Genomic DNA, 25,094 nt, shown 5'->3' with positions numbered 1-25,094 from the left:
TATTCAACAATTCACTCTTTATATTCTTAAGATTTTTAACGCATTTAAAAAGTTGAAGAAGTTTTGACCCTTCTCAGCCAGCAGAAAAGCATTTCGAAAAACTCGAAATACTGCCACGCGTTTGTGTGCCTCCACAAGCCAGTGAAGTTGCACTTAAGGTTTATATCCATGTCTGTGAAAACATGGATGCTTCACACACATCTTCCCCCCGACAGCTCAGAAGATCTCTACAATCAGCACAGTTTCAAGATAAGTGTTGCCAATTCAGGATTGGAACAAATGTCTCTCCTTCTGCTCCTTACTTATGATGTTATGTAATAGTCAGAAAAGTGTTTTGTAGAAATACTATGATATCACAGTGAAGCTGTCTTTTGACCCTTTGGATATAAAATCTCATGACTTCATCATTTTATCCTTTTGGACATTTGTGTAAAATGTTTTCATAATTAACATATTAATTCCTGAGTTATGGTCCAAAAAGTGTTTTGTTAGATTACAGCAACCTTGATGTTTGACCTTTGGCCACCAAATTCGTAACATCCTTCAGTCAAAATGGATGTTTGTGTCAAATTTGAGGAAATTCCCTCAAAACGGTTGTGAAATACTGTGTGTGTAAGAATGAGACTAACAAGGCCACGGTGACGTTGACCTTTAACGTATGACTCTGAAAGTTTAATTAGTTCATTGTTGAGCCAAAAAGGACGTTTGCGCCAAATTTGAAGAAATTCCCTCAAGGTGTTCTTGAGATAAACTGTTTAAGAGAATGAGACAGACAACCAAAGAACACACAGACAACCCAAAAACATAATGCCTTCGGCCACGACTAACACTGGCACGGGGGTATGAAAAAGCCCTCGTAGGTATGTAGTTCTCGGAGGAGCTCTCCAGTGGGCAGTTCCTCTCAGGGAATCCCCAAAACTGTTTGGTCTGATAAATGCCAAATGTGACCACAGATGTGAAACTTGGTTCAGACCAAGCTGTTCTCACTCTGAACTTGTCAAAATAGCGCCACTGTCAGTGCTTTCAACATATAAGCGTAAAGCCAAAGACCCTTACCGCATCCAACCTGAACGCGGCTGGTCGGCGTCAGATAAGAACACAGCTGGACGGAACCAGTGACGCTGTTATGTTACGCTGGCAGACAGCCAGCCGGCACCAGAAGACTCCACATGGTCACATGCTCATGAAATGCTGCAGGTCAGCATCAGGTAATAATGCTGCTGGTAATATTTTTAAACACCTCAACATGTGCCTCTTTTTCCCAGACCAGAGTTTACAACCTGACTCCTGCAGATTTAAAGTCCTGAACTTTTGTACGTCAAACCTTCCTCCCCTTCCTCTGACCTCTGTGGGGTGCATTAACATAGGACACATAATCCAGGCAGCTATTACGTTTCCCTCAAAATGCACTTGGCATAACGAATAAGTAGCACACAAACATCAGTTTCTAGAGGAGCAGCTTCGAACATCAGCTGATCACAATATTAATCAGAACAAACAGATGATGTTTCCATTTATTCAAATATCTGGAGATATTCAATATGTTGGCTACATCATTTTAGACACATTTCTCCCAAAATTCTGCCTGACAGATTTTGGATTTTTACTTAAATTTACAATGCAGTTGACTGAAGTTTGGACAAACATGGGTTTGTAAAGATGCTGAGCAGTATTGTCGGTATTTACAGTTTTATGTTTGCTCCTACTGCTGCTCTGCACCTGATTAAAAGTCTGTATTTATCTCCTTCCTTGATTCTCAAAGTCTGAAATAAATAACAGAACAAATGCACCGGTATTGTTTTCCTCCTAAAAATAGCTCAGGCTGCTCACTGCCACATTATTCATCCGAGGAACAAACCAGCAGTCAGCCAGAAATCGATCGACTGAACTTGTCCTCCTGCTGACTCTCTGAGCTGCGTCCAGTCAGACCTGTCCGGGCCTGAGGACACCGTGTGATGTGTCCGTCCTGCTGCTGGCTCTGCGTCACCGCCCAGCTGGTCCTGACACGGCCGGCTGGCTTTTTGGCCTCCGAATAAAAAAAAAAAAAACCACAGCAGAAGCCAGAACCTTACCTGGTGTCAGCAGCGAGGAGCTGGAGACGCCACAAACAAGCATGAGGCCTCGCCGCAGCTGGCCAGTCAGCATCCCGGCTGCCCGCTGAGTCAGCAAACAAACACACCGGACATCAAACTATCCTCAGCTTTAAAGGAATAGTTTACCCAAAAAAAGGTATCAAGTATATATACTGTACACATACTGGCCACTTTATTAGGTACACCTGTTCAACTGTTTGTTATATCTAATCAGCCAATCACATGGCAGCAACTCAATGCATTTAGGCATGTAGGCATGGTTAAAAATGACCTGCTTAAGTTCAAAATGAGCATCAGAATGGGGAAGTATTTCAGCAACTGCTCATCTACTGGGGGTTTTTTTTGTTTGTTTTTTTACACAAAACCACCTCTGGGATTTATAGAAAATGGTCCGAAAAAGCTGACAGAAAGGCAAGAGTGACTCAGATAACCGCTCGTTACAACCAAGGTCTGCAGAAGAGCATCTCTGAATGCACAACACATCGAACCTTGAAGCAGAGCGGCTACAGCAGCAGAAGACCACACCAGGTGCCATTGCTTTCCACTAAGAACAGGAAACTCAGGCTACAATTCACACAGGCTTACCAAAATTGGACAACTGAAAATTGGAAAAATGTTGCCTGATCTAATGAGTCTCTGCGACATTCGGATGGCAGGGTCAGGATGTGGCACAAACAACATGAAAGCATGGATCCATCCTGCCTTGTATCAACAGTGCAGTGATATAATGGTGTAAGGGAAATTTTCCTGGCAGGTTTTGGGCCCCTTAGTACCAACTGAGCATGGTTTAAACACCACGGCCAACCTCTGCTCACCTAGAAAACCTTTTCTGGGACCATAGAGAGCCCTGGAAGGTGAGTACTACATACCAACTTTATTGTTGTGGGGTGAAATATTTAAGCGTAGATATCTCCGCCTCGCTGAAGATGTCGAGCATTCGTCTCATCTCTGCCCTGAGGGGATTATGTAAAGTGCTCAGCTTTAAGGACGGTCCTTCAGTTCAGAAACATTTTCTCCACTCGTGTTCATCAGCTCAGTGGAGTGTGGAGAGCAGCTGCTGCATTATGGATGCAGAGGCAGACATGGAGGTACATATGTGGGTGTAGAGTAGGTGTATTTCACATGTGAATGGCTGTTTTGCAGGTTGTCATCTCTGCATTCACACCTTAAGTCTGTTCTACAAAGAAGCAGCTTCAAGTCAAGACAAGTCAAGTCAATTTTTTGTTTATAAAGCCCATTATCACAAATCACAGTTTGCCTCAGGGGGCTTTAGAGCATACGACATCCCTCTGACCTTAGACCCTCACATCGACTAGGGAAAAACTCCCCCAAAACAAACCTGTCACCTGTTTCTATTCTACGTGCTTCAGAATGCCGCTACCTGGATGTCAACAAATGCACATGGTGGTTTAGAAAAAAGAGGCACGTGGTAGGGTGTAGAAAAAAAATCACATTCAGACCGGGAGCAAACACCAGACTCCTGCATGAAAAACTAAGGTTTTGATCCATCCACAAACCCTTCCACCCACCATATTGGGACCCTGGTGCTCCTTATATTACATCGTATCAGCGTAGTTTCAACCTGACGCCATCCAGTGGTGTATCGTGCATTCCAGTCAGGTTCCATCCAGCTGCTTTCTGAACTCCCGCGGCTTATAAAAACACCGTGAGTAATGCTGTATGGCCGTGTTCTTAGCTAATGCCAACCAGCGGTGCATTATGCAAAAGGAGGCTTTTGGTGTCGGGATCTTACACGAAAAGTACTGCAAAAGCGGCGGTATTTGACAGAATTAGAATGAGAACTCCTCAAATTGCTTCTGAGATGGAAAAAAAGAGTTGCATTTTATTCATGCAATTGCTCCATCATGTTTCTACAGTAGTCCAGAATGGACAAACAAAATGGACGAACACTGGAGCATCAGAGCTCCTCCGCAACAGCAGAAAAAACATCTTTTTTTTCAACACAAAACTGCTTTATTCAGTGATTTTACTGGTTTTAATCACCTAGTCCATTTGTTTTAATAGGAAAGAGACCTTAGCAGATAATTTAGCTCCTGGTAACTCCTACAAACGGATCCTCAAAGGATTAAACAGCAGATTAATTAGATATGTTTTCTTGAATCAGTTTCTCTCGCAGCGGGTTGAGTCGACGGGGAATAACCAACACAGACCCTCTCTCTCTGTCAGCAGCTGACAGCAGAGAGAAGCTCGAGTAGCCTTTTCTGCATTGTAAGTTGGTTTTTTTTCACACATTATTTATATGGGTTGTCCCATTTTAACACATGGAGGACTCAAACACTGACTGACCCACTTGCTGCTGGAAGTCTGAAACACTCAGATTTAAACTCGGGTTCAGTGAAGGACAGAGGGACTGCTGCGAGCTCTCCGTCTTGTCACAATTCTTAAATATTGGTTTCTACACCGTCATACTGTAAACAAACATTTGATCATTCGCTCAACTTTTAAAGTATTGATCTATGTTCCTGGTTTGATCAGAGATGTGTTGGGAGGTTGAGCAGATAAAGTCCTGCAGAGAGGAAGGATTACAGCCCAGCTGAGTCAGCATGGAGGAATAAACAGGATTCAAAGTCATGAAACAAACACAGAAGTTCTGCAGACAATAATCAGCTTCAGTCTGCCTGTAAAAACAGTGGCTGCGCCGCTTCAGTACCTCAGCGTACAAGTACATTTACTCAACTACTGTGCTTTAAATATTTAATTGAGTATTTTCTTCTCATGCTCCATGAAAACGTTTACTCCACTTGCCATTGCTTAGTTACTTTTCAGATTAGTACAGCTGAAACAATTCGTCGATCAACAGCAATAATTGGAAACCAATACCTTCTATGTAAAAACATTTTATGGTTCCAGTTTCTTAAATTTAAAGATTTGCTGCTTTTTCTTTAAATAATGTTAACAATTGTAATCTATTAGTAATAATTTTGAGGTTTGGACTGTTGACTGGAAAAAACAATGTGAAGGTGTCACTTTGGGCTTTGGGTAATTGTGATGTCACCAAAAACATAATGTCTCTGGCCACAGATGTCGGTGGCACAAAGGCAAAAAAAAGTCAGCAGATTCATCCATAATGATAATAACCAACTTTAACAGTAAGCTCCTGTTGTTACAGTAGGTGCGTTTCCATTAACCCTCAAATTACGCAAATTAAAATTACAAATATAAAACGCATCAATTTTGAAAACCTCCCATTTATCACCAAATGTTTTTACGTTTGCATGAGGGGGTATTTCAGGTGATTCGAAAAAGCTATATCTAGCAAAACTGCAATGGAAACACTTTTTTGGCTTTTGTAGCTCACATGATGCTGTGTCTATGTGCTGTCAGTAGGAACTGGCTCCCTCATGATGCAGCAGGAGCTACAAGAGCTGTTATTGCATCACATAACTCTGAGAAAGTTGAGCGGATCATCCAGAAGTTTTGAATCCACAATTCCTCTGTGAAATCTTGGACTATCAGCTCCCAGAAATCCCCCATACGTGATCGCTCCCACGTATAAGGGGCTTGCCTTTCTATTATGGCTGACATAACACACCTATGTCGCCAACTGTAAATAATGACGGCTAGTGCGGTGGCTGCAATAGAAATAAAGCTGCTAATGTTTTGAACATACATCACCATGTTTCTTGGAATGTCATTGCAAGAGGAGAAGAACATCAACTCAATGGAAACGCAGTCATCTCGCAATTGTGTTTTATTGTGAAAATATCATTTAAGCTGTGCACAAATCTGTAATGGAAACCTGCCTAGTAACGCATAAGTCATAATCACCTAATGATGTCATATATTAGTGTAACAGTCACATGGGATATTTTTCTACTTTTTATACTTTGTACTTTTCCTGATTATACTTTGTTACTTCAGTACTATTCTCAATGCAGGACTTTTACTCATAACAGCGATTTTACAATGTGGTATTATTTATGTAAGTAAAGGATCTGAATACTCTGGCTATCTCACTTCATTAGAGAGTGAGACGGTTTATCAGACAGGCTTCAAGCCACAGGTTTGTGCTTTCATTGTTTCTTTGTCAGACCAGCCTTCAGCAGGTTTAATTGAAAGTGTGCTGAAGCTTAAACACATTAGCATATGAAAGGCCGAGCTCTCAGCAGTGAGGTGAAAACATCATGAAAATACAGTTTTCATCACACGGATCCTGTTCTGATCCTAAATGAGATGTTGGTTTTCCTATCACTTCACCTCGACACGAGCCAGGAATGTTTACAACATTTATCTTCATGGCTGCCGCTCATTAGCTCCGGCGTTAGCTTCACCCCGACAGTTTTAATTTATGACCGTGTGAAGCAGCTGCCTGCTCATTCTCTCCTCCTCCTCCCTGAAATCTCTCCATCCTGCTGATGGAAACCTCACTCTGTCAGGTCGGATCATTTCTCTCCTGTAATGATTATCTGGAGCGGCTGGACGTCATTTAACAAAGTCTGGACTTTTCGTCCTTCAGGGGGAAGTGAGCACTTTATCCTCCGTGAGGACTGTCGCTGTTTAAAGGAGAATTACAGAAGTTTTACATGTTTCACCTCAAACAAACTCATGATCATTTTCATTATGATAAGTCAGCTGACTAATTTTTGATTTTAATTTTAATATAACATCATTGGATTTTGTAAATATGAATATTTGTTTGAGGGATGTTACAGAACCACCACCCCCATAATGATTTGGTAAACAGGTAAATAAAAAAACTATTTCAAAAAAAGGAAAGTACATGACATGAGTAGCAGCATATGAAACCGCATTAGTGCCAGACTTTGGTGTCACTTCTATTGAAGTAAATGTGGCAGCAAGTCCCACTTTGAAAAATAAAATGCTTTCACAAAATAAAAAACAGTGTGCATATTTAAGGCATCGGATCACCGATAATGATGTTAAGGGATTTTCTAAGGGCTCTTTTTCACAAACTAACATCTATGAAAGTTGTGATAGGACACTAAATACACACAAACTGAATTGATGTCAATATATTCATATCGCAAAGCAAATTTTTGATATCGCCACCTTTAAATATGTGTATTAAAGGCAACAGGTCACTGATATTGATGTTAAAAGATTTGCGAATAGCTTTTTAAAAAAACTAACAGCTATGAAAGTTGGGACAGGATGCCACAGACAAATGAGAAGTGGTGATATGGTTTTATAATACATCATAATTAGTTGTTTGATTAATATTCTGTACTACTAATAATAATTTGCAAAGTAACTAATTAAATAAATGTAGCGGCATAAAACATATAACATTTCCTTTTAAATCGTAGTGGAGAATAAGTATAAAGTAGTATAAAATAAAAGTACTCAGGAACTCAGTTACATTCAGTTACATTCCATCAATAGTCACAATTTATCATTTTTGTTAATATTTGTGATATAAACTTTAACACCCTCATAAGTATCAACCTCAAAGGTTAAGTTTCGGCTATAATGTAGACAAGTAATTTTAATACATAAAATTGAGATAATAATTAGCTTTTTTTTCTTTTTTTCCACTATTTTGTTACATTTTACAGATCAAACAATAAATTGTTTACTTGCGGGAATAATTTGCAGATTAATCATTAGTTAAATAAATCGTTTATCACCTCAAAACTGTCATCATCATTATCATCCTGCCTGTCAAACCTTCCTCCTGGTTAGGATTTGAGTTTATTTTTCAGCAGCGAGGTACGACTCGGTCTGCAGAACAAACACACAGTTCCTCTGAGAGCTCGGCTCAATACAGCTAATTACTGACCATTCTTTAAACAACAAAAGGCTCCAACAGCAGGCAGATTTAATTGTTGGGTTTTTGGGGGGCGAGTGTGAAGCGAGAGCAGATCGTTCTCATTATATGCGTGGGTGAGCGCTGGATTTCTGCAGGTTTCGCAGGATTTGGAGACGGGGGAAGAAGAGGTGGAAAATTAGCACTTTTTGGAGAGAAACAAGGGAATGTTAAATAGAGCTGTCAGGGGTTTCACATTTTAAAGGAAAGAGGAGGAAAACTTCCCCTGAAACACTCAGGCGCTGTTTCAGTCTGTATTCAAGGTTTCCTGTACGTTTTATAAAGACGCTGTAATTTCACAATCACATTGGGCGTTAATTTCCATATTTCCAAGTATTTTCAGAGGCTTCGATATCAGAAAAAGTTTCCAGTCCGACCCACATGTAGCCATGACGATGGATGTTGCTGCAAAGAAGCTACAAATTCTAATATGAAGATGCTTCATGCACATCTTGAACTCGGCAGCACAGAAAATCTATACAATCAGCACTGATTAAAGATGGACAACAAAGATTAGAGTCAGTGTCTCTCCTTCTGTTTCAGAGTTATGATGTTAAATAATTGCCAGAAAACTAGGGCTGTCATTATTTTTTTTAATTGATATAAATGGCAGAATTTCAGTATTTAATTTTGACAAATTGCATTTTTTAAATCAAGTCTTCAACTCCATTATTTTGCATTTCAAAACAGTTATGAAGTCCATATTGACAAGGTAAAGAAACTCTTGACATATTGTCTTGATTATGATTCAAATGACAAAAAAAACTGCTTGGATTAACAGGAAATGGACATGTCTGTAAAGCGGAGACTCGTACTGTGAGGCTAACATGACATGTTTGTACCAATGGATTTCTTAGGTCTTCCAGTCTGATATCAGTGCTACCACTCTTACTTAAAAATTCAGCTCAGTGCAGCATCTTAAAAATGGTAAAGTCAGACAGCAATTAATTACTATTTTTTTAAATTAATGTGTTAATTACAGACATTAATCATGTTGCGACGCGTTAAGCATTCACACTGAAATCCCTACAGAAATCATTATAGTGTCAGAATGAAATTAACATTTTAAAATGTAATAACTTCATAATTTGACCCTGTGAAATATTTGCATAAAACTTTGTAATCGTTAGCATATGAATTCTTGAAAAAGTTTGTGAGGTCACAGTGACCTTTGACTTTTGACCACCAAATTCTAATAAGTTCATTGTTGAGCCCAAGTGGATGTTTGTGCCATATCTGAGGAAATGCCCTCAAGGAACTTTGGAGATATCCCATTCACAAAAATGAGACAGACAAGGTCAAAGTGACCTTGACCTTTGACCTATGACTATCAAATTCTAATCAGATAATCCTTGACTCAAAGTAGGCGTTTGTGCCAAATTTGAGGAAATACCCCCATGGCACTTTTGAGATAATGTGCTCACGAGAATAACACAGACAGACATGGCTGTCACCAGCACCGAGGCATACAACAACATCCAGGCAGAAGGCCGAAAGTTTGCAGATAAATAAAGTGCCACACACTTCTAGTGGGTGAGTGATGACTGACAGGAATTACTTTTTTAATGACTCCATGCACTGTTTTTAAGGAAAATCCAACCTTTAATATCTGGGGTTTTCAAATTGGTTTCGAAGGTGCATGGCTGATCGATGTGGCTCAATATTCTTGCACGGAGTCCAAAATCCGTGGGCACTCCCATGCTTACACCATCTGATCTAACATCCCACCGCCTCCTGGAAAGCAGTTTAACAGGATTTATGGGACACATTCTGTTCTGATGATATTTTTTGGCCGGCTCGATGGTTGTTCTGAAAGCTGGGCTTTGTCTCCACGGGGGCTCTTTGAAGAGGGCTCTCCATCCTCCATCATTTTGTAGTTATCAGGGAGGGGGTTTGACGGCCAAAAAAAGCAAGTGGCGCAGCCCTGCAGTAAATCCTGCTGGATGGAGGCAGACAGGAGAGGGAAACGAGTCGATGTTGTTTAGTGTACGGCGGGATCGCTGACCTACACAAGCGCCAGTTTGGCCTTTGAAGTCATTAGGAGATTCATCATGAGGAGTCAGACGCTTGGTGATCGGCTGGGAAACTGATATCGATCAGAGGTCCTGGTGTCAAACACATTTTTTGAAAATGACATTTAAATACCTGCGTAATAACAGTTTTACAAGAAGTATTTAGATTATTTACTTAAGTAATAGTGCTAATACCACACTGCCACGATACTTCACAACAAGTAAAATGTTCCCTGTCAGCGTTTTCTTATACTGTCTGATGTCTTTGGATCAATATTCCTACTGCATTGATGTGTATGTTGCATTTTCTTGCTGTACATGTTTAAAGTTGTGCTCATTTTAACACCTTCATAGATTATATGTTTGTAGCGTGGCTGTCCTTTTCAAGGTGTCAGAAAAACAGCCCAGTTTCCAGCTTTATGACAATGCATTTTCTAGCTGATCTGAGAGGGTATTTTGGGGTGTTTTTAGGTGAAGACGACTTTTCTCAACACATAAAGAAACAATTCATTCTTCAGCTTATCACAAAATTTTTAAAATAAACATATCTGAAAATATATGTTTTTCACTTTCTAGGAAGGGGATGAAAAACTATAATCTGAGAAGTAACTATAAGGCCATATTTAGACGAGCCAGACTAAATATGCAAAAGTCTTTCCTTTGCATTTGGCCGATTATTGATTAAAATTTTTAACTCTATAAACTCAGAGAATATACAACTTTTTTTCTTGCAAATTTGCAACATTAATCCCTGAAAATTGTTTTTTTTTTCTCTGAAAATTGCCCTCCATATTTTTTTTTTTTTTTTTATCTACAGTGGCCCTAATATGCTTTCCTTGCCGATTTCACATATCTCCACAGTTGAAATCACTTGCCAGTTGTTGACGCAGAAGTGACTGTTGTTGTTAGCACGACATCACTGTGATTCAGTCTATATAAATGTAATTTCTAGGACAATAGTTGTTTGGTGTTTGTCTGTTTATCAACTGATGGGTTTTTTTTGCATCTCAATGTCTCTCCAGAGATGTTAAAAGCAAAGAATGTGGAAATGCAACAAAAGGTAAATTAAACTTTATTAGAAAACTCTTTAAGTGGCTCTCTGACAAATAAATGACCTCAACAGGCAGTTTAAAATGACTTGTGTGTTTTGTTCCTTCCTGTTGAGCGGACTCCTTTCTGCAGCGTCTGCCTTCGGCTCATATGTCACAGGAACGAAGACGTTAATGTCTCCGATGAATAAACCTGATCTGAGTCAGTCTGCAGGATTTGCTGAAGGTATAAAAGTGTTTTTATCCTGGAGAACAAACTAAAATGCCATTGAAATGCCACCGCTGTGCTCTCTATATTTGGCTCTTCATTTAGCATGTTGAAGGAAAACGGCGGCGGCTCAGCCTCGTCTCCGTTTCCTCTTTTAATGATGTGTTTTAAATGAGCGGCAACGGAGTGCAGGTCAGAGGTCACTTTAAAGGAAAAGACCAGGAAAAGCTGCTTGATCTGCGCAGAGCGTCGGTCTGACTCACATGTTGGGAGGTAGGAGCTGATGCAGGAAGTGACATCACGTAGCCTCTAGGTGAAGTGCCCTTTAGAAACGCACTGATGTGACTGATAAGAGCTTCATGTAGACGGAATAAAAAGGTACTTTTTGCTTTTTAAGCCTTTGACACCTGCTCAATTTGGCTGATTTCTTTCAAAAACATGGGAAGAAGCAATGAGCAACAAAAGAAATGATCCAAAAATTTGCACAAAAAAAGAAGAAAGAAATAGTAAAAGGTAAAGGAAATTATTATCAAATTAGGGTGACATGCAGCAAAGGGCCGTGGCCGGAGTCAAACGTAGCCTCTGTACATGGCCACGCCCAAAAATAGTTTTCTAAATCTACTTATTTCTTGCAAACCAATCTGCTTAGGGTTCAAAAGTTAAAATACTTGCTAAAGCACAAGAAAAATCATGTTACTTCAGGTTTTTTAAAGGGTTAACCTCAAAAGCAACAACTGGCAAAACAACCAGGCTTTCATAAAATCATAACGTCATATGGAGAACGAGTTTTCAATCTTCAGGCAAAAAATTATGTTTTCCTGATCGAATGTCTAGTGAGCTTAAGAGCCACAATATAGTTTACCTGTTTCTTTATGGTAAGCGGGGCTAACTACTAAAAACAATTGCGTTCATATCGTGATAATGATCCACGGATCTGCAAAAACAACCAAAAACACTGCAGTATGCATGACAGGCCAGTAGTTGGCGGAGTGACTTTGTAATGACACACCACAGAAGAACGCCACGCACATGTGTGAAGTGCAGCCGTGACGTCACACTTCTCACAGGATCCGCGTATTGCCAGTTTCCATGGCAACAGAGGGGGTTGCGTTTAAAAAAAAATACTCGCTGGAACCGGGTATCAAAAGTTAACATTTTCAGGCCCTAAAAACGCTGTTGTCATGCAACGAAAGGCCAAACCGCATCAAATGTTTCATGCAAGAAACGTTGGCATGTAAACAGCCCCACAAATACAAAGGAAATAAGAGTATTCCCCAAAACCTAAATGAAACTGGTTCTGAAAATAACGTGGACTGAATGAACTGCTGGTTAGTTCAGTGTCTCTCTCTGTGTGACAGTGACAGTGTGATGACAGGCAGCAGGTTTTCAGCTGATCTGCAGTCAGGCGGGAGGATCGCCCCGAGGATGGAGGTGGGAGGAGGAGGTGGGGGGTTAGTAGACCAATCAGCAGCAGGGAGCTGTCAGGACCAATGAGCATCAACGCTGAGGGAGCGCTGCGGAGGATGATGGGACAGAGAGCAGATCTGACCCACGATCAGCGAGGAACCCTCATCACTGAGACGTGATGCGCCTAAAATCTAAATCTTGACATCCAGTTCAGAGTCAACACGCTGTAAAATGTCAAATCAAAGACACGTCCCTGAGCCGAAATTAGAAAAGCAAGTGATCATTTTAATCTCTCTTATGTTTTTCAGCCTGAAAAAGGCAAACTTTAATAACTCACTCTTTATATTCTTCAGGATTGTTAACATTATTAGAAAGTTGGAGAAGTTTGGATCCTTCTCAACCAGCAGAGGAGCATATCATTGCCTTATTTTAGTTAAAATAAAGACTATAATTACTACCACACATTTGTGTGCCTCCACAAACCAGTGAAGTTGCACTAAAAGTTTACATCCATGTCTATGAAAACACAGATGCTTCACACACATCTTCCCCCAGCACAGAAGATCTCTACAATCAGCACAGTTCCAAGATAAGTGTCACCTATGTGACACCTATCTGAACAAATGTCTCCCCGTCTGCTCCTGACTTATGATGTTGCATAATGGCCAGAAAAGTGTTTTTGCAGAACATGATGATGTCACACTAAAGCTGACCTTTGACCAACATCTTCTGATCACTCATTCTTTAGTCAAATTTGAGGAAACTCCATCAACATTGTCTTCATGAGAATGGGACGGACACAAGGTTTCGCTCGGTGGGTTGCCGTTACAGATTTGTGCACTTTATCTTAACTTAAGCAATACGAAATGTCTTTAAAACACAATTGCGAAATGACTGCGTTTCCACATATTGATGTTCTGCAACTTCTCTGACGATGACATCCAAAGAAGCATGGTGATGGATGTTCAAAACTTTAGCAGGTTTATTTCTATTGCAGCCACCGCATTAGCCACGATTATTTACAATCCAAGGCAACATAGGCGAGTTATGGAGCAATAATGAAAAGCCCTTACACATGGGAGCGGCCACGTATGAGGGATTTCTGGGATTTCACAGAGGAATCGTGGATTCAAAACTTCCGAATGATCCACTGAACCTTTGAAGCGTTATGTGATGCAATAACAGCTCTTGTAGCAACACTCTGACTCTTTGTTTGACATTATGTGACCTATAAAAAACCAAAAAGTGTTTCCATTGCAGTTTTGCAAAAAATGGCTTTTTCAATTTGCCTGTAATACCCCCTAATGTGAGTGTAAAAACTTTTTTTCCAAAAATGGAAGTTTTTTTCAAAAGGTGTTCTTGAGATATTGCGTTTTTTCAATAATGAGACAGATGAGGTCACAGTGACCTTGACCTTTGATCTCTGACCAACAAAACGGTATCAGTTCAAAGCAGAGTCCAAGTAAAAGTTTTTTACTAAATTTGAAGAACATCTCTCAAGCCGTTCTTGAAATATCGCCTTCACAAGAATGGGACGGACAAACTACGTGTAATAGCGTAATGCCTCCAGCCACAGCTACCGCCTGCACAGAGGCATAAAAACGTTTAACATTTGGACCAAAGGTGAACATTTTTTAACTTCAACAGTGAATTTAAAGGTAAAATTTAACATTTTGTTTGCTGTGACCTGCACAGTGACCTACAGCAACATGTCTGACTATATAGAAACTGTGAAGTCACTCAGGAATAACTCTAAAGTCCAAGAGAAGAACAAGAAGTCAAGAATGGATCTAAAATCTCTTAATTATGAAAAGTAAATCATTGTCAAGAACAAACCCATAAAGTCAGAGAAAACCCTGAAAGAACCAGAACAACTATAAAAATTTAGGGGTTACCAAAAAAAAGACCAAATTTGTAAAATCGGAAAGAACCCTGAGAATTTCAAGTTAATCCCAAAAAATCCTTCATCAAATATTAAAAGTCTGGGATAAAATAATCCTGAAAAATCTGAAATGGCTCCAAAAAGTCCACTGTTGTGTGTTTATCTACAGATTAAAGGGCTGAACAAAATATTTTTCAGCCTCAGTAAAACATCTGAAATCTTTAATCTCAGATTTTCAGCTCTTGAACACCGAAGCAGCGTCGGGTCTCCGTCCACCAGGACGTCCACGAACTGAACCCGACATGACGCCTGAACGATGGCACTCTGTTGGCAGACGCCTGTCAGTGAGCATCACGTCCCGCAGCAAAGCGGGGAGTGCCGGCCTCCCACAGCTTAACCCCAAAATGTCACAGCGACGCTCGGCTGCCGCAGAGAGACGTGAGGAGACGATCTGAGGAGCTGGTTGACGATGATCTGGAAGAACAACATTTGCGACGACATGCTGTGTCATCATCGACCCGAGGCCCGAAGAGAAACGAGGCAACACGTTTTTATTTTGACCCAGTGTCCCGCGACCATCTGCAGCCCGCAGCTGGAAACATCAGGATTCAGAGACACGTGTCACCGGTGCAAGACCAAATAAATCCAGACCAGATTTAAAGTCAGCAAATCTAAAACGGCTTCATACAGACAGAAGGAGCAGAAAAAATAAAAATACACTATCTTTTCTTTTGACCTGAATTATGAGTTGTGATGTTAAAAATATTAGTAGCTTTTAGTAATCAGTACTGAGTAGAAACAAAGTACTTAACAACTGCTATCATTAAAAACATATTGACTAGAGTTGGAAAGCCACTAAGTATTGTTGTTAAAAGTGTCGTAATCTAAGTATGATCAAGTGTAAGTGTGGATGAAATGACAGAGTATTAAATCCAGGGTTTTTTATCATATAAGAGACAGGTTGTTTTTTATGAGACAGAGGCGGGTGGTGCAAAAAGTGGCAGACATTTCAGACAATTCTTAATGCAGCACTGGGGAGAAAATCTTTTTCTTTAGGATAACGAGAGGAGCATACACCTTTAAATGGCTGTATTTTGTATTTATTTTACCAAGGAAACATGCTTTCCAAACCCATGGCTCTGCAGGTTTGGAAAACATGTTTTATCTAAAAAGTTTGGCGTTATTTTTTTTTTCTTCTTTTTTTTTTCCTTAAAACTATTGCGTTTTGTTCTTGGCAATTTTTTTTTTCAAATTTTTTTGTGATTTTTTTATATCTTAAAATTTTTGAAGGTGACTTTTTCCCCCTAAGAATTTTTTTGTTTTGTTTGATTTTTTTATTTTCAAATTTTTGGTGAAAAAACGCCTTCCAAACTGTAAACCCACCATAACAAAAGTCACCGAAGTTCCACCATTTATAATAGCCAGAAACTGTAAAACCAGAAATCATCATTGGATTTTCCAAAAGTCCTTGTACACATCATGTGGGATGACCACTTCATGCATTTTTTTCCCGCTTCATACATATTTTGTTTTTGGGGCTATGTATAGAACTTTAGAGGCAGGAGCGTCGGACGCCTGGGCCTAATGACGCCACTGTAGAGACTGGACAATGACTTAAATTGTGCAAAATGTCAGACCAAAACTCTCTCACGCACTCTGTCACGGTAACTGAACTGATGTGGACTGAGTCAGTGCAGGTGAGCGAACACGTCTGGGTGGATTAATGTGCATTTTTGGATTCAGGTCATTCCACAGAAAACAGCTGATGGTTGCATTGACAGAGTTTTGTGTCAGAACGTCTTTACTAAAGTCACAGATTATCACAGTGTGTTTGTGTGTGGAAATAATCTTCCTCTGGAGCCTCTGAAGTGAAGGAAGCTGCCAGATAACTGATTTTATTCCTTCATGCTCACAGATTTATACTTAAAGTCATCAGAGTCTCACAGGATTCACCAAGTGGTTCTGGTGCAACAGACAAACCCGGATAAAACTAAAACAAAAAACACAAATCAAAAACACAGCCTGAAAAGCTAAAGATTATCCTGAAACGTCCAGGAAAAAAATCTGAATCTGTAATAAAAGCTAAACAGACGTGTAAAGTCCAGAATAAAAAGAATAAAATACACAGCTAAAAAATCAAGAATATCCCTTTAAATGTTAAGATGAAGATTAAAAGCAGGCCAGCAAAGACCTTCTGCGTCTCCCCAGACCTAAACAACAGAAAAACTGAGGAGTTGGATGTGTGAGAAACAGTCTGGAGAAAAAAGGGGGACACAGTGATTAAAGCGTCACCGAAGGACTCGTCCAGGTAATAGCCTCCTCCACACAGGAAGAAAGCCATTTCACTGAAAGCCAGAGGCTCCGCGGGGCGAGCAGAGATTTGTTTGGCTGCTCGGAAAAAATGTTGTTAAAGGTTTTGTCTCTGTTGTTGAATTACTTTGCCCCCCATCCCCGAAGCACTTTAAGTAAAACAGAGTCAGACACAGAAAGGTGCGTTTAACAAACAACAAGAGCTCAAACGCTGCAGGCTTTAAAATGTTAATCTGCTGCCATCAGACTCTCATTAGATACTTTTTCTATCTGCAGAGTCTCCTAAAAACAGAAACAACTACAGGAAGTCGTCCGATTATTCTTTCAAAAACAAGCAGGAAACGCAAATGCAAACCAGCCAACATCGAACTTCTGCAAAGAGTTGATATGTCCAACAGATCAGGTAGAAAAGTTTAAAGTCACTCTGCCACCAGGAGGCGCCCAAACATGTACATTAACCCCGTGAAACCTGAGCAATTAGATTGAATTCTTTCAAAAACATGGAGAAAAGGCAATAAGAAAGTTACACAGAAATTACTCCAAAATTAGTTGAAAATCTGTAAAAATAAATAAATAAAATAAATGATAATAATAATGATAATAATAATAAGAAGAAACATTTTTAAAAAAAAGTACAAAATTACCTGAAAAAGGGTAAAAAGTAAATATATATAATAATTGAAAAAACAACTAAATTACCTGAAAAAGAGCTTAAAAATAATAATAATTATGTTATATATATGTAAAAAAAAATATATAATTTTTCAAATCTGCTAATTTCCTGCAATTTTTTAGAAGAATTCTTGCCAAGCTGGGCTTTGCCTTTTTCCCATGTTTTTAAAAGGAAGCAAACCAATCCACTCCGGGTTAAAACGTTTAAGTACTAGTGAAGGTGTCTGAACACAGCAGAGGAAAAGTGATGTCGATCCAGGTTTCAAAGGGTTAACAAGAGTCTGTCACACCGTTGCATTCAACATGCCCTCCTTCACTTCCCCTCAGCACTTGACCTCGGGGGAATCCCCGCCACCATCTTTAGGGCTGTTCCTACTGTTTAAAAAATGAAGTGAACTTGGTGAGATGGACCCTCGGAGGGCTGACGGAGCGATTGAACAGTCACTTCAGAGGTCTATATCACCCACAATGCACTGCAGCTATTCATGTGATGCAAAAAAAGTCCATCCATGGTTAGCGAGCAGTGATAAGTAAAACTCCAGTTGCACCACAGAAGACGGAGAAGATGAATAAACTGACAAATAAATAAAAAACACATTCATTCAGCAGATTATTATGAAAATCTAATTGACAGCTGAAACTTTATTGAAAACGGTCATACAACCTTTCCTACCTACCCTTGTTTCCTTTCTTCTTTCCTGTTTAAAGAGATCGAGATCCGCACACCAGGAAGCTCCCACTAAAGGATTACTTTTTTATATATTATATACCAAATATATTATGTATTTTCTCTCTGATATATTGTATATTTCTACCTGGTACGTCATTAGAGGTTGAAGGGCCTCAGTCATGCAACTCACTTGAAAACTTATAATTCTGATGAAGAGCATACTGACTGGAAACGTCACTTGTTTTTGCAGAATCAGAATCTTTAATGGGAGCTTCCTGGTGTGCAGATCTCTATCTGCTTTACACGTGTTCATCTTGGATCCAGCGCCCACTACCCACGACTTATTTTGAATGTCTGTTTCATCTTTCCTCCCATTGCTCCTCTCTCATTTTCTTCCATATCTCCTCTCAATATTTCCTTTCCTCTCCCCTTGTTTCTTTCTGTTGTCCCTCCTTGTTTTCTTTCCTTTCTCCTCTCCATACTTTTTTTATTCTCCCTGTTTCCTTTATTCTTCCCTCTCCTCGTCTCCTCCCTCCTCTTCCTTGTTATCTGTCCTCTCTCAGCAGATGGACGTGTAACGCAAACGGCAACAGTGCATGCAGAACAAAAAGCTGCTGACACACTGAGAGACGTGACGGCCGAGCAGCGGAGAGGAAGAGACGAGTGTGGGAGTGTGGAGGAAACACAAATGAAGCATGAAGTGTGCGCAGAGACACAAGAAGAAGATGGCCCCTCCATTTCTGAGCAGGCCTCTCAAGACGACAGCTCCTCCTCTGACCGACTCATTCAGGCAAAAAACGATTTCCGCGGCCCAATAAATGTCAGGTTACCGTCTGCGCTCGTCAGCATCGCTTCATGCTGTGACTCAACGCGCCGCACATCACCGACGCATTTCACAACATGTCAGAGAGGACGAGAGCCGGGCCTGCAGCCGACCTGGAAAAACAGGGAACAGAGACCACCACAAACAACCACCACTTAAAACGGCTGCCTAGGAGCCTCTGAGCAAGGCATCCCACCTCCAAACTGCCACAGGAGGCTCCGTCACCGACTGTTCGAGGTGACCACAACGAGTTTTACACTGCAGGGTGTTTTCAGAAACATCTCCAAACAGATTCTTCAGGTCAAACATTGAGTCATATTCAAATATTCAGTCTGATTCAAAGCTTTCTGTTGTTGTTTTCTAAGTTAAAATGTGAAAATTTCACTGTGAAGCAAAGCAGCGGGCCAACAAACAGACACCAGCATCCCTCGAGCCATGCTGCTAGTGAGGCTAAAAATAAAACTAACAATCTGTGGTTTCAACAGTTGGTGGGCACAAAAAGTAAAGAGTTCTGCAATTCAGTTTCCTGCAGTTAAACAGCACATTTATCAACCGAATAACACAAGCTTTTTGGAATTTTTGGGGATGTCCTGATCCGATACGGCTCATTCAAACTCATCACATATGTCGGTCTGTCAGTGCTTTCGGTGTATGAGCATGGCGCCAAAAGTCACCTTCTGTGCCCAACTAGAACGCAGCTGGGCGGAGTCAGATGAGAGCACAACCGGACAGAACAGGTGGCGTTTTTATTAAATGCCAGAGGACGGCTTGACGACCTGGTGGCGCCAAAGTAGATGTCAGCGTGTCGATAAAGTCATTACAATTCATCCTCTGGGGAACAAGAACATCTGTACCAAATTTTATGCCAACCACTAAAATAGTGTTTGAGGCAATTTTACTAAAAACCACAGCTTGAGCCTCATGGAGGAGCGAGAGGGAAACTCAGAGGATCACCAAAGTCTTTCAGAGTCATCCTCTGGGGAGCAGGAATGCCTGCAACAAATTTCAAGGAAATCTGTTCAAATTATTGTTGAAAATACCATAATGCTAACATGGCTAAAACACTCGTGCAGATCTACAGGGAGTTGTCAGGGGTGATGAATGAGCTGCAGTGGGTTTGACATTCACAAGGACGTTAAACAAAGCATGTTCAGCTCCCACAGGAGGAGGAGATCATTGAGATTCTGCTCTGAGCTAACAAGACGAGGAAGAGGAGGAAGATGAGGAGGAGTGGAAGAGGGGACAAAGCTGGTCAAAAAATGTCTGAATGTCAGGTTAAAACTGGGTTGAAAAAGTTTTTCATATATGTCTATCGTCTATCTATTCGGGGTCATGATGTCACTTGTTTGTAGTTTAAGTCAATGCAAAAGCTGAGAGGTGAGATAATTAATAATTAATGATGTCATGTAGTACAGGATGAAGAGCTGTTCTCTTTTATCGACTGTGTGCTGGATGCAGAATAAACAAAATCTGATGAGTTGAGTGTTTGCAACAATAGCTTTGCTTAACTAAAGACACCTGAGATTTTAGTTTTACCACTTATAAGCACCAAAGTCAGACATTTTCAGATCTCACACATTGTGGCTTTAAAGACTTCATTATCCCAAAAATGATAAACTCTGTTCATCATTCAGCACCAGCAGCCTTTTCTAAAGCGATCACAATCATTACCCGCCACTGACCATGCCTTTATGACCGTAACCATGACAATAACACTGCCCTAACCTTAAAGAAGTATTTTACTGCTTGAAATATTTTCGTCACAGGAAGTCATTCCTGCCTGTGGCCATCAAACTTAGCAATTCACACATTCACACGCTTTATTTATTATACGTCAAATGTGCAACAGGGTTTTAAGGTGAAACATTCTTTATATCGCTTAACTGCAATAATTGGTGCAATAGTTCAGCTCTAACAGTCCTCTGTGCAATTATTCAAAATCTGCAATATTCCTAAGTGCTTGAATCTAGGCTATATTTAGCATGCTACAGATATTGCATATATTGAATTTATTCTTATTGTTCTACTCATGTATACATCTGTTGTACATTGTAGCACCACATACAGATTTTATACTTCTAACTTTACACATTACGCACACGGACATGTATATCATAGCTAAAATTGTTTAATTGGGGGGTGTACATATGTACATTTAAAACTATATTTTTCTGTTTTTATCTGTGGGGGGTTTTTTAGATTTAATGTCTAATTTCCTGTACATTGAGAGCAAAGCTAACTGAAGTAAAAGCATACTTGGCCAATAAAGCTGATTCTGATATGAATGAATTTTATACATTGCATTTTTTTTTAATTTATAATTTCAAATATTTACATACTAGTGCTAATTTTTCTTATTATCACTGTATTTCTATTCTATTCTTTTACATACTTTGTGCTTGCAGTTCTTTCTACTTTGTATAATTCTCTATGCTGGCATCATATCAACTGATTCTGAAGATGGTCTTTCCATAAATCTAGGGCATCTATGCAGTGCAAAGACACAAATACTTCTGAAATCGGTGCTACATGACCAAAGAAATCACAGAAAAAAGGTGCCATTGCCAGAGGTAGAAAACCTACAACCACCAGAATGCAATGCGCCACAACAATAAATGCTCCTGGGTGACAAAATGTGAACTGGTCGGTTAGACAAAATAAGAGCAATAAGACAAACATTAATATCAGCTATTGCAGCTTTAAGAAATTTCAGTTGAATTAACAGTATGAAAAAACATACTTTAATCAAGCAGTGACCTGGGGGAATCACTGGTACCCAACAAGACTGACAGAGGTCAAAGGTTGCTCAGGGTTAAACTGACAGCGGAGGGTTTCTCCTCCTTGAGCGTGTCCTGAACCAAATTCAGAACAACAGTGTGAGGAGACCAGAGCAGGGGTCACCACTATTCTTGTTATGTAAGCAGGCGCCTGTAGGGCTCCCCCCGTCCACAATCCACCAATCAGGAGCTGAGAAGTCAGTTAGTGACGCTTAGATTCACCGCAGCCCGGGCAGCGGGACCTCCGTCTGAAGGAAACCGAAAACAAGCTGCGACGGGTGCTGCCGTCGAGATGAGATGATGAAATCATTTGAGACGTTTACAGTCGAGGAGGGAGAGGAGATGTGATCCCTCCTCATCCACTCTGAGACAGGGATGAACACTGAATCTCCACATCTGGAGATAGCAAAAGCTTTTTAATAAAACATATATTTATTACTGAAAGAACAAAATGCCCGAGAGGGAGCAATGAAAACAAAATAGCCTAATTAGTCTGTTAAAGACCACAGGTACCGTTAGTCTGGTGTCCATTTAAGAAAAGATAAAACTTTATTCATCCTGAGGGAAAACTGTGCAGCAGATCCAAACAAAGAGAGGGGAGTGCAAATATAAAAAGTCTGAGATAAAAAAAAAAAGGTACAAATATATACTTTCATGCATTGGCTGATATTAAAGAGATAATGATGATAACTGTAACTGTATACGTTTTCTTAAAAAAAAAAAAAAAAAGCTACAATGGACATGGAATAGAAAAATGTAAAAAAAAATTGGCTCACAGAGAAAAAAAATAAGCACAATATAGATTAATTCATAAGTTAGATTCAAACTAATAATATTACTTATTTTATAGGTAAAAAATTACTTAATGTTAGAGCTGCCATTTGTGCTGTTTTTCCTGTTTTATGTCAGTAAAGATAAAACTTTATTTATTCTGAGGGAAATTTCTGTGCAGCAGTTACAAAAAAAAAGACAGAAGAGTACAAATATAAAAAGTTTAAAGATAAAAAAATAAGGTGCAAATGTATACTTTCTTGCATATTACAGTGTTAAAAACGACAACTGTGACTGTACGGTTGTATGTTTCCTAAAATTTGCCAGGATGGAATGGTAAAATAAGATGAATAATTTGGCTCATGAAGATAAAAAAAGTAACAACAATACTGATTTATTCATAATTTAGATTAAACTGGTAATATTTCTTTTTTTTATAAATAAAGATTAATTATTGTTAGCGCTGGAGTTTGTGCTGTTTTTCTTGTTTTACATATATAAGAAAAGAACAACTTTGTCCATTTTCATTTAAAAAAAAACAAAAATTTCAGACAAAAAGCTGGAAAATCTCATTTTTGTAAAAGAAAGTTGTTTTTTATATTTTTTGTTTTTTTTTTTCCTCTTATCTTCTTATGTCAACTTGAATTTTACAAAAAAATAAGGCTGAAAATAGTATTCTGTTTGAGTTATAGTTGATCTATAGAGTGGAACATTCCCCAAAATGTCATGAAGCAGCACAGCTACAGAACAGTCCCTAAGTAATGACTTTGCTGTGATCTCTGCATATTTTCATGTTGTTCTGCTTGTTGGGAGTTGGAGCGGACATTCGGAGACACCAGCGGAGACACCGGCAGAGACACCGGCAGAGACACCGGCGGAGAATAAGAGCAGAGTGGACATTCAGAGACACCAGCGGAGACACCGCCGGGGACACTGTCGGACAATGAGAGCGGAGCGGATCAGTCAGCATCAGTAACTCGTCCCCCTCTTTGTCTTTAGTCCGCAGTGGCGTCAGGTCTCACAGTGCAGGAAAACAACAGGGGCTCTGAGTTTGTGGTTATTTCTCTCTTTATTTGTTCATTTGTTATTTTCAAGGCAGAACATGTAGAAAGGGCGATAACGGGCGCAGCAAATTATTAGGGTTTTTTTAGCGAGATCAGCAGCGCCCCTCCAGCGTGTGGCGCTCTAGTTGACCTCCTATGTCTCTTCTGCCAAGGGCCGCCCTGGACAGAATATTTCTTTCTCGTTGTTCACTTTTGATCTAAATAAGTCCCTAACTGTTTCTCCTGTTGTGTTTTTTTAAAAAAACAACACTGCTGAGAGGGCCCGAAAAGCCACTAAATAGTGATAAAGTCGGCACGTTATTAGTCCTCTCCTCCCGTCACCCTGGGACCTTAGCTCGTCTTGTTCGTTTGTTTTTGGACATGGAAATGTTGTTTCATTGCATAACACCCGTGACAGTGTCCCCTACACTACAGTGAAAACACAGATTGACGGAAAAATCTCGTCAATGGCGGGGGAAAGAGTTAAAGAAATGAAACAATGGTGGAAACCCTGCTGCTGACTGATGACATGTTGTGGACTGATCTAGCAGCGCAGCAGCTGCCCTCAAACGACTTAAAGACCCAGGGCATGATGGGAAAACACCTGACTCTCAGCTGATCGAAGTGCTGATTGGTTTACATGTAGACTGATGTTTTGTGAATTAGAGCGATTGTGACTTTATTTGTCTGATTTGAAGGTTTATTCTATTTACAGAGTATTCTGCATGTTTTGGAGACTTTTAGGAGCCAAGGGGATTAAATACATTTAGTATTTAACCCTTAGGGACTGTTGGATGCATTTTGTGCTCTTTTCATTCTTTGTTTTTTGATAATTTTGGCTGTGTTTTAAACATATGGCAAACATTTTTGGTAAGATTGTGTATTTTTGTTTAATCTTGGAATTTCCAGCCCAGCTCCTACAATAAGTCTAAAATACACTGCGTAAACAAAATTGTTACATTCAGACTGTTAAGTACACAAAAATGAGTCACTGTAAAAACCCATTCAAACTGCAATTTTTGATCCCACAGCCATCAAAGCATAAAAACATGAATTGTATTATTTCAGGATGTCATGATTAATCAGAATCAGAAATACTTTATTGATCCCCGGGGGGAAATTGTGGTTCATTACAGTCACTTTGATGCCAGCATAGAGAATTATAGCAGTAGAAATAAGCACCCACAACCAGTATATAAGAATTTAAACTAGAAATAGATATAGAAATAGAAATACACTCGGAGGCTGCGAACAAACTGATGAGTGGGTCTGAAGATATTTTAACAAAATCAGAATCAGACCTGACAGGATGTAAGTGTTTCTGTGACTTCCTGTACAGACTGAAGGCTGATGGAAACTGTCCAGTGTTATATATGAAACACCTGCCAGCCAATCAGAAAAATGTATTTTCCATTTGTAAAATCCTGCAGTCCAGTGATCTGATTTCTGCTCCATCAGTTTTGGAAACAAACACCAGACTGATTTTAGGTGAAAACTGTGCTGTAAGGGGTCTCTCTTTAATTTTGTCCTCTCTGTGAAGGAGAAATATCTTTCTGAAGAGACAGTAATCATTTAACACCTGAATAATA

At 39.7% G+C, this 25,094-nt stretch overlaps 1 protein-coding gene across 1 annotated transcript in view; it reads right to left on the bottom strand.

The window, feature by feature from the left end:
* Window positions 1-25,094, bottom strand: part of LOC121949981 (metabotropic glutamate receptor 8-like) — a 128,643-nt gene that overhangs the window by 90,610 nt on the left and 12,939 nt on the right. The window lies entirely within an intron of this gene.

The sequence above is a fragment of the Plectropomus leopardus genome, chromosome 11 (genome assembly GCF_008729295.1).
Source record: "Plectropomus leopardus isolate mb chromosome 11, YSFRI_Pleo_2.0, whole genome shotgun sequence".
In the NCBI taxonomy this organism is placed as follows: Eukaryota; Metazoa; Chordata; class Actinopteri; order Perciformes; family Serranidae; genus Plectropomus; species Plectropomus leopardus.
The sequence above is the reverse complement of the archived record's forward strand: the minus strand, read 5'-3'. Positions and strand labels throughout refer to the sequence as shown.